Genomic DNA, 7,288 nt, shown 5'->3' on the forward strand with positions numbered 1-7,288 from the left:
AGAGAGGGAAGAAGTTTTTAAATAGCCTGAGTCAGGAAGCAGATTAAAAGGTAATTTGGGGCTGGGGTGGGGGTGCTAGGAAGGGGAAATGACTGCTAAAGAATGCAGTGTTTCTGGATGGAGTCTCTTTTTAATTATATAGCCTCAGTTAGCCGCAAATTTGCAGGGATCCTCCTGCCTCAGTCTCCCGAGTGCTGGGATTACAGGCGTGCACCGCCACGCCTGGTCTGAACTCTTGAAAATGCTCCAAATGTAGATTGCGCTGATAGTTGCGCAACTCTGAACATAGGAAAAATCTAATTAACTGTGTATTATAAGAGAGTGATTTCAGTATATGAATTATGCCTCAGGAAAACGGAGAGAGAGGGAGGGCAGAGACAGGCAGAAAAGACAGCACAGACTGAAGCTGAGCGACAGGAAATGACCTATTCCACTGTCCCCCGGCCAGCTGGCAAACCCAGGTTTCTCTGACATCCACGTTTCACCACCTTCCTCCTGTGCCCAGCTGCCACTTAAGAACACAACAGGGGGAGCAAACAGGGGGAGCCAACAGAACGAAGGCATGTTGCATACAGGTACTGACTCTCATGATGTGATCACCACGTACGGCAAGCATGCACTAATAATGTTTAAAGTTACACAACACAGAGATCCCCAGTTTCTGCAGAACGTTCACACCCACTCAGCCCCCAGCTTCTCAGAATCATGTTCACGTCTCCAAAGCATGAATCACACTGCTGGTGTTCAAAGTCCAGCTTTTCACTCACCCTACGACTTAAGCAAGGGCTTAATTTAACTTCCTTATGATTTGGTTTCTCCTTCTAGGACTATTGTAAAGATTAAGTGAGATGGGGCTCAGGATGTGATTCAGCGGTCCACTGCGGCCTTAGCATGCACAAGACCCTAGGTTTGGGCCCTAGCATTTGCTTTAAAAAAAGAAAAAAAATTACAAAAGTAAGCAAAGTGTTGGGACAGAGTTTGGCACATAGTAAGAGAATTACAAATGTTTATTATTGTTATTCAGTTATAGGTGTCAGGTGCTAGGGGCATATCTATAATCCCAGCACTCAGGAGGCTGAGGCAGGAGGATCACCTCAAGTTCAAAACCAGTCTGGGCTATAGGGTGAGTTCAAGGCCAGCCTGCACTACAAAGTGAGACCCTGTCTCAAAGCAAAGCAAAGCAAAGCAAAGCAAAGCAAAGCAAAGCAAAGCAAAGCAAAGCAAAGCAAAGCAAAACGAAGAAAATGAATTCAATAGCCTAAGAGTTTGTTTAATGGCAAGATAAATTCCAGTCAAATGACGAAACTATATGAAACTAGAGACAAAAAACTCTAATATAAAGAGCTTCTACCAAAACAAACAAATGAATAAGGAAAACATCACCAGTGCAATAGAAAATAAGTAAAAGATGTGGATGGAGAATGAAATGAAATGTAATTGGCTCTTAATTATTTGAAATGACAGCCTCACTCATAGTAAGAGGAAAATAAACAACTGAGTCAGATAATCCTCCCTCTCACTTTTAAATTCCCTGAAAGGTGACTCATCACTTTTCATAAAAGTCAAGCTCCTTACTATGAGGTGTACCTGCATGTGACTAGGCCCTGCCTGCCAGGCTGATCTCAGATCACACCGCTCCTTGCTCCTCTTTGCCTCAAGAGCTTTGCAGTTTCCTCCACCTGGCATTTCACGTTTCAGGAAGAGCAAGTCCCATCTTTAGAGAGGCCCCCTCTCATCTCAGTCCAAAGTAATCACAGTTATTCTACATATTGCTTCACTGTGATCGCTACAGTTTTTTTTTTTTTTTTTTTTCTGATTTTTTTCTTCAACATCTGGAGTTACTTGTGAATCTACATCTATTGACAATTTTTCTTTTCTTGGTTATGGGTCACTTCTTGCTACTTCCTACTTGTCTAGTAATTTTTACTACATATGTGACATCATGCATAATCTCTAGTAGTTTTTATCATACACTGGCTTTGTGGATGTTTTTCATTACATGCTGGACATAGCGGCTGCTGTGTTATAAGTAACCCACATTTTAAAAATCTCCCTATTAGCCAGGTATGGTGGTACACGCCTTTAATCCCAGCACTCGGGAGGCTGAGGCAGGAGGATCTTTGTGAGTTCGAGACCAGCCTGGGCTACAAAGTGAGCTCAAGGCCGGACTGAACTGCATAGCGAGACCCTGTCTCAAAAAGACAAAACAAAACAAAAATCTCCCTATTAGGTCACCCCACTACCTTGTCCTGGGGAGGGTTGGTTTTAGGCTTTCTAGGATGCGGTTATTTTGGTTGAGCCTTAAATCTTAGGGTGTGGCTCTCAGCCTTGACTTTAATCTCAAGGTGTGGTCTTCCTGGCGTTCCAGGCCCTGTGACTTGGTAGAGCTTGGAACTCAGCTGTTTTCTCAGCACCAGGCAGCGACTGAAACTTCTGCCTTCCAGCTGCTGTTTCCCGCGGAGCTTGAGACTGGCCCTGCGCATGCGCAATTTAGGAGTCAGGAAGGACTTGTAGGTAACTGGTGAGAAGAACCTCCTTGGCGCTTTCCTTTAATTTTTAGCCTTTCTGGTAGCAGTAAACTCCGGCCTCCGCTTCTGCAACCAGCAAAGCCCCCACTCTGTGATCCGATCCTCACTCCTTCAGTGTGCCACTCGCCTAGTAGGCTTCTTTCCTTTCAAGGATTTTGTCCTCTCTGGACCTGTGTGGGTTTAATTGCTCTGCAGTGTCTTTACACCACCCTATTTTCTATTTATCCTTAGTCTATAAATACTTTTGGCCAGAGAGTTAGGTGGACACAAACTTCGCTGCCATTTCTACAGCCAGAGCTCACTGTCCAATGTGCCCTGCTTGTTTTCCGTGGCTTCCTGCTGGTTCATAAATTCCTAGGGATCTTTTTTGTCTTCCCCACCACTGTATCACCTATCCTATAGCTCTGCCTGACACGCACTTCTGCTTAATTCTTTTTTTTTCTTTTTGAGTCAGGGTCTCACTATGTAGTTCAGGCTGGCCTTGAGCTCACTTTGTAGCCCAGGCTGGTCTCGAACTCGCAACGATCCTCCTGCCTCAGCCTCCCAAGTGCTGGGATTACAGGCGTGCACCACCACACCCAGCCTGCTTAATTAATTCTGAATAAACAAATGAATGTGTGTGCATGAAGGAATCACGCTCAGATACAGTCACACCAACCAGCCCATCTTTCTGTACTTGTCCACCTGCCAGTTAATTTTCCTGGAACGCAGGGTCCCAGCTCCATCGCTGAGTGTTCGAAACCCCATGTTGGAAGAGCTGGGGAGGCTGACACCTGTCCCTCTGTTCCTCCGCAGCATCGGGACAGCTGTCCTCTCCACAATACAGGCGAGCTTCCTGAAGGACCATGAGGACCGATGCCACAGCCAGTCTCTCCCATGTCAGAGTCCCTGCCCTTAACTGGCTCTTTCCCTTCCGCTCCGATGTGAATGATGTCCCTCAGCAAACTCCTATGTAGAAGTCTTAACCCTCGATATGACAGTATTAGAAGTGGGCCCTCTGTGAGGTACTCAGGGACCCTCACCCTTCTACCCGGAGAGGTGACAGTAAGAAGATTGTGTCTGAGAGGAAAGGAGCCTTCTCTAGACACCGAATCTGCTAGCTCCTTGATCTTGGACTTTCCAGTCTCCAAAACCGTGAGAAATTTTTTTCTTCTTTTTGCAGTACTGAGGGTTTAACACAGGGCATTGCAGTGAGCTTCATCCCAAGCCTTTTATTTGTTTGTATGTATGTATGTACTTATTTTACTTTGAGGCGGAGTCTTGCTAAAGTCACTAAACTGCCCAGGCTGGGCTTGAACTTGAGATTCTCCTGCCAGGGCGGGCATTCCAGATAAGCGCCATCACACCTGGCTTAAGTGAATTTCTTTCTTTTTTCCATTTTACTTTTTCTTTTTTTGTTGTGCTGGGATTACAGCTGTGCGCCATCACGACTGGCCCTTGAGAAATACATTTCTGTTGTTTAAAATCCACTCAACTATGGTATTCAGTTACGGTAGGCCAAGCTGGCTAAGACGCCTCCAGCCACACTGCGGAAACGGTACGCTGGCCCCAGGACTTGATCCCAGTCTGAACAAGCCTCCTCTAAGGTTGGGTGTTTTATTCTCAGAAATTCTACTCCAGGGAGGATAATTAGTAATAAACAAGATTGCTTCTCAGCAGAGGGTCGGGAAGGGGACTGGCAAAGGGAGAAAACATTGCCTGTTTTTACAGATGCTTCTCAGAGATAGGACTGGACCATGAGGTCCAAATCCTCACGGGACCCCACAGCAGCCAAGGGGCCAGTACCTTCCAGTCCCAGAGCGACTGACACCATTGTACCAAACGGCAAGTGAAGGGTCTGAAAGAAGTCCAGGTTAATGGCAGAGCTCCTCCCCGAGTCAGGCCGATCTCCCCTCGCTTGGCAGATGAGAAAACCGAGGCCCAGAGAAAGAAGGGTACTAGGATGTCCAACCACAGCACCTTTCAAGGCCTCGTTTCCTCCTGTCCATAAGGCATGGCAAGGAGCCCCCTCCTTCCTCCGATGTTCTAGGTTCTGGGTTCAAATCCAATGAACTTCCTGGAGCACTTGGTAGTGCAGAGTTTGTTCCAGGCACCACTGGGGCCACAGAGAAACTCACAGCACCCAGCGCCATCCCTCCTTCATGGGGTTTATAATCCAGTCAGAGAAGGACTGTGGCTTTGGATACAGACCGCAGTCACACGCCAGCCTCTAAAACCCCCCAATCCCACGTGTCTAGGGGTGCTGCAGGAACGTGCTCGGGGCAGACCTCTGGAAACTCTGAGAGTGTGGCCGAGGCAAAGGGAGAAGAACGCAGGTCACAGAGCTGCCAGGACAGCAGACGAGGGTCGGGGAGGGAGGGTCCCCTTCCCAGAAAGGGGGCCATTTCTGTAGGGCCCCAGGGAGGAGGAGCGAGAGGGAGGGATCGAGGGCGTGCTGAGACCCGCTGGGTTCTTCGTCTCTCTGCTCTCATCAAGCACTGAGGAAGAGGCGGAGGAGGTTAGACACAGAGGTGTGAGGCGCCGTTCTGAGGAGGCCCCTCCGCTCCTCCCGCTTCACAGTCCGGGGGGGACTGTGTGTCCGTGCGGGAGTGAGGTCCCCAACTCAGGGGGTGCAGGGCCCCGCACCAGCGTCGGGACTGTCCTCCCTAGCTGTTCACAGCGTCGTGGCTCAAGAGCCTCTTGTTCATAAATGAGTAAATCAGTGAAGCTAGTCAGGGAGCTGCGCACTAAGCACAGGGAGGATGGGATCCGTTTAATCAACGTGTAGAGAATGTCCCAGATTCCGAGGCACCAGTGATAATGCAAGCAATATAGATACCATCCAATCCCTTTTTTTTGAGACAGAGTCTTGCTTCATAGTTCAGGCTGGCCTTGAACTGACTATGTAGCACAGGCTGGCTTCGAACTTGTGGCGATCCTCCTGCCTCAGCCTCCTAAGTGCTGGGATTACAGGTGTGTGCCACCACACCGGCTAAGGGCCGAATCCTAAGCGCCATATGGTCTGGCAGTGAATGGTCTCTATCTACACTGCAGATAGGGAGATGACATCAGAATCCTTACCTCTGCTGAGGCCCACAGGCTCGTCCCTCTTTTTTGTCAGCCACCAAAGTTTTTATCTCCTTATTATTATACATTAAGAGGTCACTGTGTGGGTAGATCCAAGGCTCAGTCTTGGTGGATGACAGGGCCTATCGCCCTGCCCGCAGTGAGGTTAACGGGCACAGAGCGCAACAGGGCCAAACAGAGAATACCCCTGGGGTACATAAGTCTCCTCTTTCTGGTGAGATTGCTAGTCTAGGCTGCCCACGGCCACGCCCCCTACCCCGAGGGAACACCGCAGAAAGAGAGCAGAGCGGAGCCGGTCTCGGAAGAGTCCTAGCGGTAGTGCACGTCCAGCCCCACCCGTCACGGGGCTCTTCCCTCCATTCTGAGGCACTTGGGGTCGCCTTCTTTTTTCTTTGTCTTGTGTTATGCTGGGGATCGAACTCCGGGCCTCACACGCGCAAACCTACTGCTCTGCGGCTAAGCTGCAGCCCCAAACTCCAGCCCACTTCTTTGCCGAGCTTGGCCGCACTAGGTTTCTGTCCCTTGTAATCAAAAGAACTCCGGTAACACACAGCCTTGCCTGGGGTCAGAGCCCATTGCACAGTGGAGAATGCGATCGCTCTCTACTCTGGGGGAGTTACTGCTCCCCAGTGCACGCCTCCTGCCCTGGCCTGAGAGGCCGAGCGTCGGCTGTAAAACCCCTCGGAGAGGAGGCTGGATTCCTGGCCCATTCTGCCCTGGGGGCCTTCTTCACCCCATGCTGATGAAGCGTTTCTGAAGCACTGTCCTGGATGCCACAGGGAAACTGTGGATGAATCCGATAACACGGCCTCTGTCCTTAATCTGTTTACCACGACGCCGGAAGCAGAGCTCAGGAAGCGACCCGTGCAGAAGTTCCCAGCGACACACAAACACGCGTGCGAAAGTCAGACGTGACGCATACCGCAGAGACGGGTGCGGGACGGAGGCGGACCTTCCACGCGCAGAACTACCGCGGGAAACCTGGTCCCGCCCCAAAGAGCCTTCTCACGAAGCAAAGCAGGGACGGAAAAGACACGCCTTCGGCCCTGCACACCAGCGTCCCTGGGCACAGCGGCGGGGGCTGTGAAGCCACTCTCCCTGCACGGGGTTACCCGCTCGCTTCCCTCTGCTCGCCGCCGCCTCCTTTCCCTTCCCGTCTGCCTGAAGGTCCAAGCGACGCTGTGGCGGAGCCAGGAGGCGGGCAGGGCCCCATCGCCTCCCGCAGCAAACCTCCCTGCTGTCCCAGCCGCTTCCCCATCTGCTCCGTAAGATGCAGACGTCCCCCGAGGACGGGGGCGGGGACGGAGTTCATCCCCGCGCCGCGCCCGCACGCGGCCGGTTCTCCACAAGCATCTGCGGAACGAGAGGCGCGGGGGGCAAGACTGCAAGGCGCGCGGAGGCGAAGGCGAGCAGGGCGTCTGGAGCTGGGGGGCCGCGGGAGGAGCTCGGGCACGGGGACCCGGCGAGGCTGCCGGACAGGCGGGCGCTGTGGGGACCTGACGGGCCACTCGCGGGCAGGGCGACCTCCGGCGCCCTCAGCGTCTGCAGCGGCAAGGCCAGGGGTCACCGAGGGAGAGCGGGGCCGCCCGCCGGCCGCCCGCCAGGGGGAACAGCTGTTTCCAATGAGGCGCCGGCCCCAGGCCAAGCGGGCAACGTCCCTGAGTCAGCAGAGGCGCCCGCCGCGCCGCCCAGGC

The sequence above is a fragment of the Chinchilla lanigera genome, unplaced genomic scaffold, assembly GCF_000276665.1.
Source record: "Chinchilla lanigera isolate Chin_1 unplaced genomic scaffold, ChiLan1.0 scaffold00077, whole genome shotgun sequence".
Taxonomy (NCBI): Eukaryota; Metazoa; Chordata; class Mammalia; order Rodentia; family Chinchillidae; genus Chinchilla; species Chinchilla lanigera.